The 20,543-nt window shown below is 40.9% G+C and overlaps 1 pseudogene; it reads left to right on the top strand.

Moving 5' to 3' along the window:
- Nucleotides 1-1,913: 1,913 nt before the first annotated feature.
- Nucleotides 1,914-2,709, top strand: LOC144771863 (ATP synthase F(1) complex subunit alpha, mitochondrial pseudogene; annotated as a pseudogene).
- The last annotated feature ends 17,834 nt before the right edge of the window (nucleotides 2,710-20,543 follow it).

Genomic DNA, 20,543 nt, shown 5'->3' with positions numbered 1-20,543 from the left:
ACAAGGCTACCAACTCGTCCAGCATCTCTGCACCAGGACTCTCCAGGGCAGGTAAACCCAAACTGCTGATGGATCTAGTGACCTTGACCCCCTAGCACCTTAAGTCCTCCAGGGAACCTTCCAAAATATGGTTGCAAAACCTTGTATACAGTATATGTTTCCTTTTCCATAGGAAAGTAACACTGCATAAAAATGCATTTATGTGACATTTTTGCTCAACTTTAAAAAACTGATAACTCAAAAAAGTACTTTCCCAATTTCTAAGTTCCTGGTGTTACAATTTCTATAAAAATACATGTTTTTTTTTTAATTGGTCTCAAGCTTCTTCTTGAATGAGTCTGTCACTTCTTGACTCAACAGATGCTTAAAACTACCCTCTGAATAGCCTAAACTGTTTACCCACACTACCACAAAAAAGAGCATTTGGGGTTATTAATTTAAGGTATGTAAGCCAATAAGGGTCGTCTGGACTCTCTACATAGTGTACCTTATTTTGATACACTACATAAAAAGCCAGCTTCCTACACTCACCTCAAGAAAGTTCTCCCTAGCGTGATACATAGCTCTCAAGCTGCATTTGTACCTGGATGTTCTTCTCATAATCTCATGCGTCTTATGTCAAATGTAATATGGCAAGTATGAAACTATTCAGACGATAAGCTGCTGCTCTGTTTGATGCCAAAAAGGCTTTATACCGGGTTGAGTGGTAGTATTTTATTGCACCTTAAGCAGAACAGGGATTCTTCCCGGTTTTTTGTCCGAAATTCTGTGGTTATATAAAGCCCATTTGGCGCAGATTGACTATGGCGGTCATTTATCGAACATGTTTTACATCTCGCTAGGCAAGTGTCATGGCTGCCCGCTGTTGCCTTTGCTGTTCCCTTTAGCACTTGATTCATCACTCTCCCCTTGTTCGGGAGTGGAAACGCCTGTTTATCTTTGCTAAATCTTATTATACGTGGATGATATCCTATTAACTTTGAGTGAACAAGCCTCCTCTGTTCCCCAACTCAGGACTCTAATCAAGGCTTTTTCAGTGCTCCTCCATCATATATATGAAAGAATAGAAAAAAGGAGTGTTTGTTCTCTCTTTTCTTCTTCTTTCTTCTTTTTTCTCCTTTCTTCTTTTTTCTTTTTCTCCCTGCTTTTATAAACTAAATCTACATACTCCTTTTATACACTTCTTATCTTCCTCGAACTTCTCACTCCTTTCTGTTTGGCTTTTTATTCTTGTTTTTTGTTTGTTTCTCTTTTTCTTCTATTCTTTCTTTATTTCTGGGATATCTTCCATGAATATTGAGATTTATATTTTGACTTTTTTCTATTCTTTCATGTATATGATGGAGGAGCACTCAAAATGTTTGTGTTTAATAGTAAAAAATGATCATAGATGTTATTAATGGGGAGCCAACCGTAGAGACTTGAAACCATGTTCTGCATTGCTATGAATTTTAAATGTCGATATATTTACATAGATATCTATATAATTAGAATCTACTATAAAATGTTTGACCAAAAAGTTTATAACTATGACAAAAATGTGTACAACGATGTAATATGTAACTATTTATGGACAGTGAATGTTTTTATTATATTTCTAAGGCTTTTTCCTGAAGAAGGCGTTTGTCTACACGCCGAAACGCGCGTCGATTGATTAAAGCTTAAAGACAAGATTGCTACTTATACATTGTTATGTATAATTTTAAATACCCACCATTTGTATGGATTGTGTTGACGATTGAATGTAATTTTAAGTGTCATTTGCTTGCTATTTTTAATTAATGGCTCCATATATTTTCCACATGGTTTCTCTGTCTGTCACTCCCTTTCATTTTATTTTATTTTATTTTACTATTATGATGTTGATTAATATAATTGCCTAGGAATTTATTTACTCACACGCATACCGTTAGATGTCCCTGCTGCTGCGTCGCCCTCCATGCTGCGAGGCGTATCCCGGTGATGTCTTCTACCTGCACTCTTGTCTCTTGGAAAGAGCGGCCAAAATAAACGATCAGTGTGGAGGTGGTTCTCTGACTGCCCTGCCTGTGATTGAGACCCAGGCTGCGGATGTTTCTTTCTACATTCCAACAAACGTCATCTCCATCACTGACGGACAGATCTTATTGGAAACTGAATTGTTTTACAAGGGTATCCGCCCTGCCATCAATGTTGGACTCTCTGTATCCCATGTCGGATCTGCTTCTCAGACTAAAGCCATGAAACAGGTAGCTGGGTCAATGAAGTTGGAGCTTGCCCAGTACCATGAGGTAGCGGCTTTTGCTCAGTTTGACTCTAATCTGAATGCTGCTACAAAACAGATCCTGAATCGTGGTGTGCGTCTGACAGAACTGCTGTAGCAAGGCCAATACGTCCCTATGGCCATAGAAGAGCAGATAATCGTAATCAATGCTGGTGTTTGAGGATACCTGGACAAATTGGAGCCTTCAAAGATCACAAAGTTTGAGAGTGCTTTCTTTGCTCACATCCATTGTGAGCACCAGGAGCTTTTAGCCACTGTCAGGACCAAAGGAAAGATTTCAGAGCAGACTGATGCCAAGATGAAGCAGATTGTGGTGAACTTCCTGTCCAACTTCGAAGCATAACCATCCAACAAACTTTATCTTGGAATTGCCAGTCCTCTTGACACTCTTTGAAATTGTACTCTGGTCCCATTCTCCATAAACTATTGAAGCATTTATGCTTTTGTTGTACATAAATGTCTCTAATTGGGAATAAAATGTGTTCCATAAAAAGTGGATCCAAAACATCCCAAAACACTTTGGCTCCAAATTTTGTCTTTTTTTAAACATTTTTCTATGTGAAAGTGCAGCCTCGGGCGGAGAAAAAAAAATTCAAAATACAAAAAAAATGAAATAAACAATAAATAAAGCAAGACAAAGCTGTCGTAAAGTGGCAAGATTGGTTTTATTCACATTAGCGCCACTTTACAGAGTTTGCCAGTGAAGCACTGCTTTCATTTTATCCTCTTTCTTTGGATAATATTGTTTTCCCACGAAGTGCACCATTCCTGGAGGTACTGCAATACCTGGTTGATGTGTAAAGTGGAAAACGTTTAATGTGATCCTTATCAGCAGTTTTCCTTATTTTAGCTTATAAAATGTGTACCGCTGCTTTATGTTCAGGGATGTGGTCTTTTTAACCATACTGCTTATGTTTTGTAAAGATATAAGCAATGGACATTGAAACAGGTACCTTCCGGCCCTGAATTTATGTTCTTAACTTTTCAGGCAAAAACACTTCGTTATGTCTGAATAATAAGTGTAAAAGCGTTAATAAGTGTAAAAGCGTTAAGGTAACTAACTATGTTTTTCCTGCTTCCATTTCACATGCCTTACTTAATCTTGCTTTCCCTACGAGTGTTTACAATTTCCAGGATGTTGTTACTGTTTTTTCAGACTGCATATTACTCTTATCTCTTCTCCCTTATACCTATTTCCCATTTTCTAGTTCTTCAGTGCTGCGAGGTCATACGAAAGGCAACAGCGCTAGGCAAATATCACTCACTGCATACAAAAAACATAAGCAAAAACATTGTCATTTTCAAATGTGAGACCGATTGCATTACAATTTCTTGTTTTTTTTGAGTAATCTAAAGACAATATTGCACATATCCACCTAAGATGAATGTGGATAGTTCCCATCACTTTCTGGTCCAAAGACCATTTTATTAGGTTACAAAATGTTCCATTGGTTGTCGCTGGTTACAGCTGGGTCCCAATCCAAAATGTCTTTTGGCGGTATGACATGTCACGAGATGACGTTGGTGCTGTTAAGTTACCATGTGGCATGGGGACGATGGCCATGATGAAGACAGTCATGAAGGCAGTTCACTGTCCGAAGCATGGTGCCAGAGTTCATTGTTGAACGGTCACCTTAGCGGGTGGTATGTGTTTCAGTAGAAAAAAAACGGATTGATCCACACTGAACTGGAATGTGACCGACAGGTAAGTTTTGGTTCAAACAATGCCCTGGGGTACGATATTACCAAAAACACTTCTCACAGTCTGCTTTAAACATGCAAACCAAGCAGTTAATATAACGTGCGCTTCTTAAAAGTCAAAGACAATCAGCCTGCCCCATGTCTTGTATATCGCAATGCTGCTTAAAATTGGTCAAGTGTTGTCCAATCCAATATTGTCATGCACTGGTGTGCAGCTAGTCATTCAATGTGAAGTGTTGTATTAGCACAATGAAGTACGTGGGGTCCTAGATTAATGGTCGACACCTGTTTATGCAAGTTCCAGTCACCGCAAGTGATAGTTGTACAGCACACACATGCCATCAAGGTTCCCTAATCCTTATTTAGGGACGTTGTTAAGTACAAGGACTACCAACCTTGCCAAAGGTACCCGTGATCCAGCCGCCCCTGTATTCATGGTATCTTACAAACAATGTGAGATTCCACAGTCTATCATAAGGTCACTCCCGAACTGAACCACATGGAGCCAACATCATCATTAGATCAGATGTCAAGGACAAGGTGAGGAGCAACCGTAGAAGAAAACATGAAAATGAAGAGGTGGAGCAGACAGGGTGTCCTGATGGATACATAAAGGCTTACCTTCCTTAGGCAATGAAGGAAGAACAGCAACTTGGTGTGATGCGAGGAAGATTTGTAAAATAGGGCAACATTTTAAGTCCCGGGAGGGTGGGTGCCGACTGGAGAGAAGTGGTGAGGGTTGGTTTGGACCTGCCCAAAGACATGCAAGTGTCTGTTTAAGGTACACTTACCCCTGCATTGAATGAATGGTAAAAACTAAAAGAAGAACTAAATCTGGTTGGCCCAATAATCCTAACTAATGTCAATTGACCATTGAGCACATGTTCAAACACCACCAGCCTTACGGATCAGCCTCAGGTCATCAAATCAGAATTTATTGCGGATCCCAATCTTCAGGCGCTTGCCACCAAGGGGGGAAAATCCCTCGCTGTATTGGGATCCAGGGCATGGAATAAGCTCCCACTGCAGCTTCGTCAAATCCCCTAAGAGAGCCAGTTTAGGAAAGCCTTGAAAACCTGGATTTTCAGACTTACTGATAACGCCAGTAAAGCCTTGGGGTAAATGTGCAGGATGTACCAAAACCCAACAGTCAGCCGGCCTCACTCCAACTGGCAACGGTACCAGCGCCAAGTTGCTCCCTGGAGTGATAGCCTTTACATTACATTACATTACATCTGGTAAGACTAACTTCAGTACGGTATGGGTGCTATGGTTGTCTGAGCTGGAGCTCAGTCAGCACGGGCGTCGCTGCAATTGGAAACCTGCAGGCATGTAGGAATTACTGAAGTACCTGGGTGGAGCTGCTCTGCAGCATAGATGGTACGGATGCACTACTGCTATGAAGGCGACATGAAATGGGAGCTGATGTGCAAGCATCCATAGTGAACTCCACTCTCAGCAAAGTCAACCCCAGACACTGCCATCCTCATAATTGTTTCCTCGGGATACCACACTAGTCATCATAAAAATGGTAATCTGAAAGGGGTGTGTTGCTAAACAAGACCACTGGGAACAGTTGCTGAACTGTATGAGTCTCCAACAAACCTGGTCTATGGGGAAGCTTGTAACTACGTTACAACACCTTCTTTTACATCTGCTAAGGTCTACCAGAACTGAAATGCAAATAAGCTAAGACCATATGGAAATTTGTATTAGACTGCATTGCTCTTACCAAATGTAATCTAAACCCCCTAGAACTGAAATATAATGTAAACGTCAATATGCTGTCTGAACTGTCCAACTTCTTGACTGAACAGAAATGTACCATCCTCTAGATTGTGATATGTGAAGGTAGGTAGTGACAGGCATAGTTGCTTGTGTGACTGACTGCCTGCATGACCTGACCTTAGGACTTCTTGCAAGACCATTTGAAGTCTTCTTGGTTCTTTCTCCTCTTGACCGCCTGCATACCAATAGGCATCCTGTGCCTCACCCATTTTTGCTTGAAATTCATACAAAGGCTCAATATAATAAGAGTACACATCTATTCCTAATGCAGAACATCCACACTACGCATAAAAGCCACATGACAGACACTCTCTTACATCCTTGGCACTCCCACAGAGTGGTGTGCATCCCGCCTGCACATGTTTTCAGCAACTCTTCAGGGGTAAAATGCTCTGTATAAATTAATTAACAGCACAGTACAATTCAAAACAATTTTAGAAGAAAAACTATCTATCAAAGGATGCAACATGTTGATGTCCGAATGTGCCACAAATCACATGGGTCTACTTGACAGCAAAGCTGTTGCAAACACATTCGTCCATTCATTAAATCATTCAAGTTCTCACATTATTGCTACATGGCTATGAAATATAGGTCCCCCGAAGTAATTGGGTGAAGTTCACAATTTTGCATTTCATGACATTGTGGCCTTTTCCTTCCACACACCAATTTCCATTTTTGCGCAGGATCACCTTAATTTTGCATAGTTTTTTAAACACATCATATTTGGCTCAAAATATATCAGAAAATGTCAATCTGTTGGTTTTTCCTCGCACAAGACTACGTTTTGCAGGACACTTTCTCCTCCAGTTTAAACAAACACTGGCAACGGTTATGGAATTTACTGACATTTCAAAAGAATTTCATGAACTTTATAGAGCGAAGTCTCACACTAACCATGAAAAATGTACGCATCACTCATCGTTGTCAAGGTATAAAGAGTCACGCATTTATAGCTTGATTCTTATAGCACTATCTATTACACATCCGGTGTTTTAAAGCATTATTAATAACGTGATGCCTAATGTTACTAAGATTTCCTTCCTGAGAAGAATCAAAGTTAGATTCAGTCTTGGCAGGATTTGATGTCAAGAGATGAGCATTTAAATCACAGACGCATTTTGAAGATTACTTTTTTTTATCTTCATGGGGAGGGAAGATACCTAAAGCCTGGAGGGAGAAATGAAGGAAGCGGAATGCTTTATAGGTGTCCAAAGTTATTTTGCCATCTACTAAGTTCGCAATCACATTTTTGCCTAGAAAAAAAGATTTCTATTTTCTGTGCATTGTAAGATAATTGCAGGCTAGGTATAGTTAGGTGTAGAGATGCCCAGTGGCAGGCAGTAAAGCTTCCTCCCGGAATCTGCGCATTTTGAATGTCTATTATGAGTTAATGCCCACAGAATGGTGAATAGTTGATCGGAAATAAGGGGCATGAGAAGAGATCATGGTTCACGCTATTCAGTCACACATGAGAATATACTAATATGCTAGAATGATATAGTGAACGAAACTACGGCGGTGAGATTCCCACTCTAATCAACAGTAGGGAAGTTGTTGGACTTCAGAGGGGATAGATTTCCTATTCCCACCCCAATTTAACCGCATCCGCGCTAGCGGTTTTCCCGCTGTGCACGGCGTTTTTTAAAAAGCCGCGTTACATGACGAGCTCAGCTCGTCATGAGCGTTCGAGGGTCGTAACTCATGACGAGCTGAGCTCGTCATGAGCGGGGAAGGGGTTAAGCAACAGTAGGGAATGTGCTGGGCTTGGTTGTGGGGTTAGATTTACTAATAAATCTCAGATTTAAGCAATGGTAGAACCCCTGTTGGACTTCGGAGAGGTGAAATGTACCATTCCAAATCAGAATCATTTGGGTAAAACATTGAAACTCCTAACAACATAAATGTATTAAAATGTATTTAAGATTTTTTTTTAAATAGATACTTTATACATTAAATAAATTACACTCTAAATAAAAATACAAAATAAATGATCATGTACATACAATTAACTTGCCCCCCCTACTACCCAAATAAAAACACAAACACAAAAAACCCTCAAATATAAATAATGCAGAATTAAAAAGAGATACTACCTAAGTAAAAGGATTATTATTAAAGACAATAACAAATAAAAAGTGTCTACAAAAGATTATTATATATTATTTCTCAACAAACTAATAATTCATTCATATAAAACATATAATTAACATAACTTATAATTAAAACATTTATTGAAGTAACTTCCAATTAAATATTTCTATAACATAAAAAGTTAAAAAGCAATTATAGATCAAATTACTTCCTACCCTATTCCCCTACAAACCCAGAAATACACGACTAAATAAACCATAAATATGTATTACAAAATCACAAAGTAACTTTAAATTAATAACATATCAATTAAACATTTTACACAGTGAAAATGCAAGTAAATATTTAATTAACATTAAATATCAATAAACATAAAAAAATACATTATATGTTAATTAATTTCCCACACTTTTCCCCTTCAACCCCAAAGCCTGGTACTACATCATCAACTACTAATTAGATTTAAAAAAATTACACATTTAAAATTGCAAACTATAGTAAAAATATTTCCACACATTATGATAATAACGATAACACCAAAAAATGTATATTCTAACTAATATGCATTAATTTTTTGACAACTATATTAAAGTTAGTACAATAAATAGAATGATATTCTTCAAAACGATATTATATACATAAAATGATAATCTTACCCTTGGTATTCTGCTCCATGATATTTTATAGTGACAATATTTTTGACACGTTGTTCACGTCACAAGATATTTCTAAATTAATATTTGTCTCATTCATTGATCCCATCCATCACCTGTAGCTTCTACCTCCACATTTGTACTCCTTAAATGGTTGATCCCACCTAGGGACGATAATCCGTCCAAGTTGTTCGATGGAAACCTATGTTAAACATGTCATAGGTGAGGGCTTCACGTCCTAAGCTAATGGCCCGGTGTATAATGATTCCTAATAACGAATCATACAATTAATCAAATAACAATATGTTTTTTCTCATTAGGAATCTACTTAAATGGATTTGATGGAAGGGGGTGCAAATTTCACACTGACCTTGAATGCATTGATATTTTATGAGCCAACTTAATTATTAATAGGTTGGTTCACAAAATACTGTTTTATAGTGAGCTGTAATTCGACCAATCTCATTAATATGCATGAGGTAGGTCACAAGTTGGGGCCCATTGCGATTGGTTTGAGTCACAGGCATGGTGGCTGGCAGGGGTCAGCAGGTCATCATGTCTGTTCAGTCATTTTTTGTTGTTGTTGTATATGTAGCACATTTCCTTAAAAGAAAAACTGGATACATTTACAATTGAAGTCAGTAATACTGCTAACGTCTTTTAGGAGCAGGCAGAATTCATCTCGACCACTGCCTGCTCCTAAAAAGTGTTTAGAGGACATTCACAAAAGGGGGAGGGGTTCTTTGGGTACCCCTTTCTGTTTGTGAATGGTTACAATCAATTTGGACATGGTGGTGAAATATTGATGCTTTGCGGCCAGATTGCAGTCACAATACATTGATATATAAGTTGAGGAATTGGTATTTGGAAGGGACGCCTTTTACAAGCCACTTCCAAATACGGATTCTGTATTAAGTCTGAAACCCAAATTCTTATTTAATAAAGTTTTGCTGAATCTCAGTTTAGGTTTTATTCATTTAAAAAAAGACATTTGTAGTCGCAAAAGGTGAAAATTGCATAAAATTGCTTTGTACATCAGGACCTAAATGTCGTTTTAATAATTAGGGTTGCAGGAGGAATTGGAGAAAGTGCTCTGGCAGTGATGTGCCTGAGAAACTCCCTGTGACTAAGGAGCGTGTATGTCAGAGGCTGGGAGACAGATTTTTCACCTGGTTACTTCAGAAGCACTGCTCCCACATCTGGGATATCCAGGTACGGTAACACCAGGGAATTTGTAATTTGTCAGAGCAGCATGTCACCTAGGAACACTGCTCCATCCATCTCATAATTGAGATCATAGTGAGGTAACTTTACCTTTAATGAAGCTAAACCAAGCTGTAAGTTTATATTCTTAGGAGCTATTCATTGCACGATGGTTTACATTTTTTATACAAAATGCACAATACTATGTCATAGGAGAAGAGCAATACCTATTTCCAGCGAAGTATATTTTAGGCTGAATCATTTTGTTAGTGTTAAATAATACGTGTAGCATAAATTGCCGCAAAAGTCATATTTTCAAGTGAATGCACGAAGCATAAAAGTACACATTTTTCACAAAGTAGCATAGTAATCCACAGATTTTCACAAAATGTTTGCACCACCCTACTTGATGTGCACATCATTTTCCCATGTTCCCTTGCAGCATTAATGAAAGTGTGGGCCTGATTTCTGTCAGCGTTGATGGGGCATAAAAAATAACCAATATTTCATGGGACCAGTTAAGAAACTGGGGGGCTCATTTACAAGGAACTGACATACGGTAGTGCTGCACGTCTTCTTGCTGCGCAGCCCTAAGTCAATGTGAAAGGGCAGGAATGCACCGTATTTATGAAACACAGCGCATTCCTGTCATTACCCCTGCAATGGTGCACGATATGCTGCCTAATGCCAAAGTAGGCACCTCTGCACCATGGTGCAAGGGTGCCTCTATTGCTGCCAGGATTGTTTTTGTGCAGGAAGGGGCACCTTCCTACACAAAAACAATCCATAGAGTTGTTTTCATCTTTCTATGTGTGCTGAATAATGCAGCACACATGGAAAGAGGAAAAAACAAAAGAAATAAAACATTTCTCCTCGTTAACGCCTGCTTAGGGGAGCCATAAGGTTTTGGCACTTCCCAAGGTTTATGTGATTGAGTAAATCTGGGGCAGCGTCAAAATCCATGGGTGCCGCGTGGGAAAATCCTCTGCAACACTCATGGCACACCTCCTTGGCGCAGAGTTGAGCTGCTTTGCCTTACTTCGTATCTATATGGCCCATTCTAAGCCATGTAGGGTTGCTTTGCGCCACATCAAAGAAATGACTAAAACGCTTGTGCTGCAGGAGCGCCAACAAAATATGACGCTGCGGAGGCACAAGCCTCTCATAAATAAGCCCCTGGATTTCTATGTAAAATTACGAGAATCATACAGCCAAGGGCATGAAGATGATTATATATATTTGAGTGATTCTGAGAAACAACACACCAGAGGGTTTAAACACAAACTTAAGCAGCAGCCTCCACTTTTGAAGCCCTGAGAATTTGCCAGAAGCTGAATCATTGCCTGAACTACAGTGAAAGCGCTGCTGCTGAAAATAAAGACATTTTAGCACAGAAGTGGACCCTAAAGTAGTCATATAAAATTACAGAGAGAGTTTCAGCCAACTGCAATTTTTCAAAACAAGTGGATCCGGGGTCTTTTCCTGGAAAAGGAAAGTGGTATCATTATCAATCAAGAAAAAAGGTAGAAAATGGCAAAAGCAAAGAATTTGAGAGAGGTCGTGTCAGTTCGGCATCATAAACAAAATTACAGTCCCTAAGAAGAAGTGGGTAACTGCACTGGAAAAACAACGTAGAGGCGAGCCCGGAGTGCTGCGAAGAAAAACAGCTTTCTATCCTAAGGTTGGCCATATCCTGTAGAGAAGACAAACTTTTACATTTTGAAATGGAAAAGAAGCAGCAAGTATTGGAAAAGCCAGTATTGCTGGTGTTGGCTGATGACCTTTCAATTATGCCAGTGATATTAGTTTGAAGTCACTCACTGTATGAGAAGTATTGTTTAAAAAACAAAACTTGTATTTTTTTTATTTTAAAGCACACAGTGCACCAGTTGTTCCTGGCAGCAAAGGGGACACATTGTGCAAGAGAAGATTGCCGTCACTGATAGGCAGGTAAGCCAATGCCTAAAGTGGGCTGACCTGTGACTCTATGCTGCTTGGGTGTTAATGTGAATGACAGTACAGCATTGTCTCAGACCAATGTACGAAGTGGTCTGACTCTCAGCCCATGTTATTCATTATGTACGATACATTTATTTTTGTTCAAGATTGAAGGTCTTGGTTACAGCCATACCTAAACAAGGAGCTCTGGAAGCAGAACACACGTACAGATGAGAGTATTAGTTAGGTAGCATTAGTATTACAGTGCCTTGGCGCTATAAGGCAAGAAAATGCCAGAGACCAGGGGGCTTATTTACGAACTTGTCGCGCAGTGCAGCACAGCAAGTAACCTTGCTGCACTGCGTGACAGGGAAAGGGGAGGAATGCACCGTATTTAAGGCAATACAGAACCTTCCTGCCTCTTTCTCCTGTGCTGGCGCTCTTTTGGCTGCCTCTCGCAAATGAAGGCACCCCTGCACCATGGTACAAGGGTGCCTGTATTGCATGCATGTTTGTTTTTATGTAGGGTGGAACATCCTGAGAGGCATCTGGAAAGAGGAAGTAACAAGGAGAAATAAAGATATTTCTCCTTGTTATGCCTCACAAAGAAGCATCGTTTGGCTGCATTCCCAGGTGTACCAGTATTGGTAAATCTAGGAACGTGTCAAAAACAATGGGAGTTGCATGGAAACACCAATGCAACGCCCTCGCAGGGCAGATGAAGGCAAGGCAGTGATTTGCGCTGAGTTGCGCTCTAGATTTATGGAGCCACTCAAGGCCATGCAAAGTGGCCTAGTGTGCCTTCATAAATCACATTTACGGTTTGCGTTGCTCGTGGTGTAAGAGCGCTGCAAACCGGGTCATAAATAGAACCCGTGGTGGGGTACACCGGTGTAAAAAAATGGAGCAAATGCTCTTGTGCACACTTTTTACTAGTGAAACTGAAGGGAAAGGCACTCCAGTTGTACATCAGAAAATAATGGACAAACATATTACCAGACGTGCATCTTGTGTCGTAAATATAATTTTGTGTGTAGATTTTATATTATTGACTCCATTGGGATGATATTTTGTAAATAACATCTAGGGCAAAGTATTCTTGGATGGTACTGTCAGTCCAAATTATATAACGATTCTATCATTAGGTTTACCAATTTTGCAAACTGATTGTACTGTATTCTTGTGATTTTTTTACAAGATAATAAATGTCTAGATCACTTACAAGTAACATTCATTACTCCAGGTCTTCCTCGCCCTACTCATTACAGGGTAAGGGTGAGTCCTCATCCTCAAGACAATCCATATTATTTCCCCAACCTACACTATGTTCAAATTGAGAAATCGTCACTTCTCAACCCTGGACGTTTTTCCTATCCAATGATTCCTCCACTTTAGTTCCCATTATGTCTCTTTTGCCCATAAAATGGCCTCAGAATGCCATGCCCAAGTGGTGTCAACAGACAAGGAACTGGGTGAGAAGTGTCGCAGAACTATGACAAGGAAGACCTGAGCTATGATTAATAAGAAATAGTGGCAAGTATTTGGGGCATTACCTCTTTGCCCTGCCTTCCTCCTTATAGTCATAAACTAATCAAGATTTACCAAAAGCAACAGAGATTATAAGACCAGGCATCCTTGGTGTGGGTCTTACCTACCTTTGCTTTCAAACCTCCTGACTTAGTTTTTGCTAGCTTTAGGACTCTGAATACTTCACCACTGCTAACCAGTGCTAGAGTGCTCGCTCCCTAAAACATGGTAAAATTGGCTTGCACTCAAATTGCCTATTTAATTTACTTGTAAGTCCCATGTAAAGTGGCACTACATGTGCACAGGGCCTATAAATTAAATGCTACTAGTGGACCTGCAGCACTGATTATGCTACCCACTTAAGTAGTTCTTTAAACATGCCTCAGGCCTGCCACTGCAGCCTGTGCGTGCACTTTTAAAAGTGCCATTTCGACTAGGCAAAATTAACCCTTTGCCAAGCCCAAACCTTCTTTTTTAATACAAAAACATCACCCCTATGGTAAGCCCTGCCCAGCCCAGAGGGCAGTGTGCAGTGTATTGAAAAAGCAGGGCATGTACTTTTAAGTTTTACATGTCATGGTAGTGAAAAACTGCTAATATAGTTTTTCACTACTACAAGGCATGGCTCTCATAGGATAACATTAGGTTATCTTATTACATTTCATAAGTGATAACTTACCATTGGGAGCAAGTAGACAGGTTAAGTATAGTGTCTAAAATAAGCCATCTTCATTGAGAAAGTTGGATTTTTTAATTACAGTTCTGAGAATGGCACTTTTACAAAGTTCCCTTGGGGGAAGCTTGAGCCTGTGCTTCCTTGACAAAGATAGGTACTCATGGGCATGAGTTTGATTTGGAATAGACCATCGGTCTATTGGATATCCATGTGTCCTGTTCTGCACAATCCTGTGCCGAATGTAAATATATACAAAGTATTTGGCACAAATATTCAAATACCTCACATCAAACACATGACCACGAGTGCCTATCTTTGCCTAGGAAGCAAAGGCTCAAGCTTCCCCTAAGGCAGTGTTTCCCAAACTGGGGTCCGCGGACCCCCAAGGGTCCGTGGCACATTCCTAGGGGGTCCGCAGGCAACAGTTTTAAAAGCACAGAAAAGTTTCTTGTATAATTAGCAGCTTTCCAGCAACAAAAAAAGTGTCAAGATAAAGCCAGTGATTAATGTACCTGCTGGAGCGTGAGGAGAGTGTTGTTTAGTGGCAGCTTTGACTTAACTAACGTAGCGCAGGGGGTTAATGTGCCTATTGCAAAGAACGTGTAACATGCATTTTAAAAAGCAGCATTTTATGAGCATAGGTTCGTGGTTACTGCTTTTATCACAGAGATTCTTGTTACTGTGCACTTCATAAGTGACAATCGTAATGTAGCAGAGGGACCTATAAACTGTCATCAAAGAGCTGTTTGCAAACTGCATGGTACCAGTTAATAACTTATGTTTTTTCCCAGTTATTCATTATCCTGATGCTGCTAAAAATATTTATTTGGGTGGAAATACATTTTTAATGTTAAAGTCAGTGCTAGCCACTGTGTTATGTTCTGAATCCTGAGTTTGTGCTTTTCCAGACCAAGCACTCTTTAAACATTTTATATACACACTGATTTACATGTACGATTCAATGTCTCTATATGTGTGTGATGTAAAGTGCTCTGACATCCTACAATGGTATGAGAGATGCTATAAAACAAATGAAATACATGTGACAGAGGGGCTATTACTTCAATATAAAATACTAAGGGCCAGATGTACGATCCGTTTTTATATGCGCCAACGGGTGCGTGAACCCGCTTTCACATGCAAAAACATATTGGGCCATGTACATTGCCTATTTCAATTTGTTTGCGACTCGACAAATAGGTTTTGCAACTTGCTATTTGGAAGGGGCATTCCCTTCCAAATAGCGAGTCTTAAAACCATGTACAAATGTTTTGCGGTCGCAAAACACTCGCAATTACCACTTACTTCAAGTAGATGGTAATGCATTTGCAAATGGGAAGGGGGTCCCCTGGGGACCCCTTTGCAAATGCATGCAAAAAACTTTTTTAATGGCAGGCAGTGGTCCCAGGGATGCCTTGTATGTGGCACAGACTATTTTGAAGTCAATTCTGGCCTCAAATGGAAGCCGATGGAGGGCTCTTTAAATAGATGTAATGTGCTTTGCTTTTTTGCTTCTTTGACAAGGCATGCAGTAGCATGTAAAATGGGCTTCAGAGAGGCCATAGAGGTTTTGGAGAGTTCAACCATGAAAGTATTGACTATGACAAGTAAGAGGGTCTGAAATTAGATGTTTTTGCAAGCTTGGACATATTGGGTTGCATAATTATTTTTTAATTGATAACTAATGGAAGTTATTTTGCTAATTAAACTAAATTGGGGAGGGAGATCCATTGACACAATAGAAGAGGTCCTTTCAAGGAGCGAAGGTGGAACTCTGATTTTGATGGATTTAGTTTAAGGTTTAAGGAAGAAACTATTCATCCAGCATGTTAATCCAATTCAACTTCATGGCATTTATCGAGCGCACAGCTGCCTATGAGGAGGTTCGCTAGCGGTAGCGGAAAGCTGGAGAGAGTAAGGGAGGAACAATGATTACATAGCCACAAGGGAGTTCTCAAACAGAAAGGTTTTAAGATTAAGTCTGATGGATTCTGAGGGGATGCAGTGCAGACTGAGCAGCAGAGTGTTCCACAATTTGGAGGCCAGATACGAGAAGGAGCGCCCGCCTCATCTTAAATGTGCCTGAACATAGAGTAACTCAAGGTTATTGGACCTCAGAGCTCTGGACTGAGAATGGGGCTTAATTCTTCTCCTGAGATAGAGTGGGCCTTTATGCAAGAAGCTCTGAAAACCAGATTAAGAGCCTAAACTGGATTCTCTTAATGACAGGGAGCCAGTGGAGATGGCGCAGCTGATGAGAATCTGGTTAACATGGGGAGATCTTCAAAATAAGGCGTGCAGCAGAATTCTGGATAATTTGGAGCCATTGGATACGGAAAGTTGGAAAGTCCAAGTATAGACTATTAGCGTAGTCCAATTTTGTCATAACTAGAGCATGGACCTCAGTTTTTAGGGAGTCCACTGGGATGAGGTGAAGCATCCTTCTGAGAGACCTGATTTGGGGCTAAAAGGTAAGATGAGAGTCAAATTTTACTCAAAGGTTTCTGGCCATCTGTATTCAACCAATGAGATAACTCCAGGCTCACTTCAGTATGCCGGTATGCAGCTCTAGACAACCTTTACACAATGTACAGGGGGCCCCCGCCCATAGGTCACTTCAGTGTCAACTATGTCCAGAGCTGCATACCAGCATGTGGAAGTGAACCTGGAGTTATCTCACTTATCACCTTCATTGAATACAGATTTCTGTCCGCTCTGAATTCATGATGTGAATTAAGATTTATCATATTATTTTGGCTAGGTTGTTACCTCTTTGTTGTGCTGATGAAGACCCCGTCCTATTTTTTGTCAGGGGTCAAAATGTCGATTAAATAGGGTCCACCCACACCATTGATCGAGGGACTGTTGAAACTCAAATGCTCATACCTTTGAGTTCCCTGAATTGAGTCTGTGTCTTATGTGCAAGGCACACTTTGTACAATATTCAGGTATATGTTTGTTCTTTTATGGTTCACTAGATTGCACTTGCACTGTGCTGTCTCCTTCACTAGATTGCATCTGTACAGCACCCACACACTTGAGTACCTGCATTTGTTTTTTACTATATTGATTACCCTTTTTTCTTATTTGTATACCTGAAAACAAAGCATTAATAATCCTTTGGATGTATTTATTTGTGGTGTATCTATTTTTAGGCCTTGTTACAATTAAACATTGAACGAATTCCTAGGGGAACGATGTTCTATGTCAGGAAGCTTTGCAGGCAAGACTCTATACCAAATACCATTAGTACAATGAAATGATACAGAATAGATTAGGACTAGAAATTGAATTGCTCATTTCATTTATTTACAGCGCATCATAGTACAGAACTGAACAAGAGCACAGTACAACAGGTGATTACCGAAAATGAATCATGAAAATGTACTCATAACAATTCAGCAAAAGCCAGCAGCATTTTAAAAAGGTGTCAATTAAATTCAAGCCATGATACACTAAAGAAGTGTTTTTAATAACATTGTCTTTAACAATTTGTGATCGTATAAATAGTCTATAGAAGTTCTGATTCCATAAAAATTGCATTCACTCGAGAAATATCATTAAAATGCATTGCTGGCAGTTTTAGTTTTCCTACACTGAGAAACGTCTATGCTTAGGTTTGCTCTTCTGAATATACAGAGTTGGATAAATGAGCTGCCTTGGACATATGGCAGGTCAGCTTAAATGGAATTTTTCGGTTAATGGAAACCATGGTAGAGGCCTTCACATTGGATTCCAATGAGCATCATTCCTAGCAACGATCTGGCTGCAGTGCAGAGCACTGCCATCATAAGAGATAAAAGTTCTACTTAACTTGGACACATATATCCTATTATCAACACAATTAGACTACCAGGCTGTGAATACTTGTGACTAGAAACTTTCACATTAAACTGAGTGTAGGAAAATATATATTTTTTTAGCTGTACCTCTGCTTTTTTCTGTTTTATTTTGCTGGCATTGGGCCTGTATGTTTTTCCTGGAATAAGGATGCTACGTGTAGTGGCTCTGATAACCAGTGTCAAAGCGCGTGCGTTTTTCCCATAAACATTTACTTTTAAAATGGTCACACCTGAACGGCTCATTTATCTTTCCAATAAGGTCATGGTAAGTTGGCACAGAATGCACCTGTAGCTGCAGAACCTCTCTCCCTCCGATGTCCTCCTGAGAGTCTATCATAAATTTTGTCCTTTTCTGCATATCTATTCTTCATTTTGAAGCCTGTTGTCTCGTTTTGACTAAACACTACCTCTTTGGTTGCTGTTTGTCTCGTATTCTCGTCTTTGTTTCTATTTGCAAGGCCTCCTCTATGGACTCTACTGCTTCCTGTCAAGCCTCAGCCCCGCCTCCCAGCTACGCAACACAGTGGCGTAACAAAACTTGAGGGGGCCCCCTGCAAGGTACATGGAGGGGACCCCACTCCAGATTTAATCAGGAGCTCTCAGGCCTGAGTATTGTGCTGAGGGGCCCCCCTGCAGCTTCGCTCCCCTCACTGCAGGGGCTACAGGGACCTGTGTTAAGCCACTGACGCCCAAATCCAGGACCTACTTAATGGCAACCGTACAGTGGCCGCGTGCAGCAGGTATGCTGCTGTCACGCTAAAGTCAAGCTCGTCTGCGCCCATCAGTGCCTGGACCGTGCCCAGTGTCAGGAACCCTGGACCTCTCGCCACCCACTGCTACTCAACAACTCACAGGCATACTAATCAACATCTGCTCCCTTAGTATACATGCCACGAGGTCTGGGACCTCATCCACATGCATTCACCTGATCTTACCTTCCTCACGGAAACCTGGCTTAACCCAACCTCTGCCCCATACATCTCAATGCCATCCAAGAAGGCAACAAGATCCTACACCAGGACTGAACACCTAAACCCAGAGGGGGCAACATCTTTATCTACACAGAATGCATAAAGTTCATCACCACCAATGACCCAGACATGACTTTTGTTGAGCACCTCCACTTGAGGATCCAGACGGATGGCAAACCCAGCATCAAGGGACTACTCACCTACCGGCCCCCGAGACTTCAGCAATATCATCACCGACCTCATCACCTCCATCGTCCTCAGCTTCAAACACTTCCTCCTCCTAGACCACCTCAATGTCCACCTGGGCAATGCCACTGATCCCACTGACAGGTTCTGTCTCTGACCGTCCTCCTAGAACCTAAATGGCTCCTCCTGATGGTGTGGGGGGAAGACACATGGCCGAGGCATCAGAAGGTCTGGTTGGCAATGGTGGCAGGAGTGGTAAAGCTTAATGTATTCCACACTTGTGGTACAAATACCCCGCCCAGTATTGAAGTTCGGGAAATAGATCTTGACTGGTGTCAGAGGGCAGAACAAGTGGTGACTAAAGTAGGTAATGTCCTAAAAAAATTGGAAAGGTGTGGGGAACCTAGTGTATCTTCAGAGGATCATGACCGTAGGCCAGGGCGGGTAGGGAAGTTGGGAATGTCATCCTTTTCTGTATGTTGTGCTGTGCCTGTAGGCTCTCCTACAAAAAGTATACCAGCCGTACAAGTGCTATCCTGATTATACATTCTTGTTTTACCATTCTGCAGAGCACTAATATATACATGACCTTAATAACTTTTATGTTATGCTTTGATTTCAAACAAAAAGAGTTAAAAAAAGAAACCATCTGCTGACCAAGAAATCCTCATCAACTTCCATCCAATGTCACTGCTGCCTTTCCCCATGAAAATCATGGAGAAAGCACTCAGCACCCACCTCTCCCATTACATCGAACAACACAACATTCTTGACCACTCACAATCATTATTCTGCAACAACACCAGCACCGAGACAGCCCTCATTGTGCCAACAGATGACATCCACATCATCATGGACTAAGACCACACTGTAGCCCTGATCCTCCTCGACCTCTCTTCCACTTTCAACACGATCTCCCACCACACCCTCATCAACAGGCTGCACAACATGGAATCCAGGACTAAGCCCTCCAATTGCTGTGCTCCTTTCTGACCAGAAGAACACAACAGATCTGAATGGGCCCTTTCCCCTCCAGCCCTCAAAATGTAATCTGCGGAAAACCTCAATGGTCATCACTCAGACCCACCCTTCAACATCTAGATGGCACCGATAGCAGAGATCACTCGATCCCATCACCTCAGCATCATCTTTTATGCCAATGATGTGCAACTCATCCTTTCCCTCTTGGAAGACCCTGCCAACACCAAAAACAAATTCAAACATTGCATGGCAGAAGTGAAAAGATGGATGCAAACCAACTGCATGAAACTCAACGCTGAGAAAACAGAAGTTCTGATCTTTGGACCCACCAACTCACCCTGGCATGCCACCTGGTGGCCTGCAGAGCTGTGATCCAACCCCAACCCCACAGATCAAGCAAGGTACCTAGGCATAATCATTGACACCAACTACTCCATGAGACTGCAAATCATTGTCACCTCCTCCGCCTGCTTCAACATTCTCTGCATGCTTCGAAAGATCTTTAAATAGCTCCCTCTGGATACTTGAAAGACCATCACCCAGCCCCTCTTCGTGAGCAGACTAGATTATAGAAATGAACTCTATTTTGGCATCTCCACCCGCCTCACCCACAGGCTCCAAATAATCCAAAACGCTGCAGCCCGACTGATCATGGACCTCCCTTGTCACACCCACATCACTCCACACCTTCAAAAGCTCCACTGGCTCCGCATCCTGAAA

The sequence above is a fragment of the Lissotriton helveticus genome, chromosome 1_1 (genome assembly GCF_964261635.1).
Source record: "Lissotriton helveticus chromosome 1_1, aLisHel1.1, whole genome shotgun sequence".
NCBI classification, from domain to species: Eukaryota; Metazoa; Chordata; class Amphibia; order Caudata; family Salamandridae; genus Lissotriton; species Lissotriton helveticus.
This window is presented reverse-complemented; position numbering and strand designations above follow the sequence as displayed.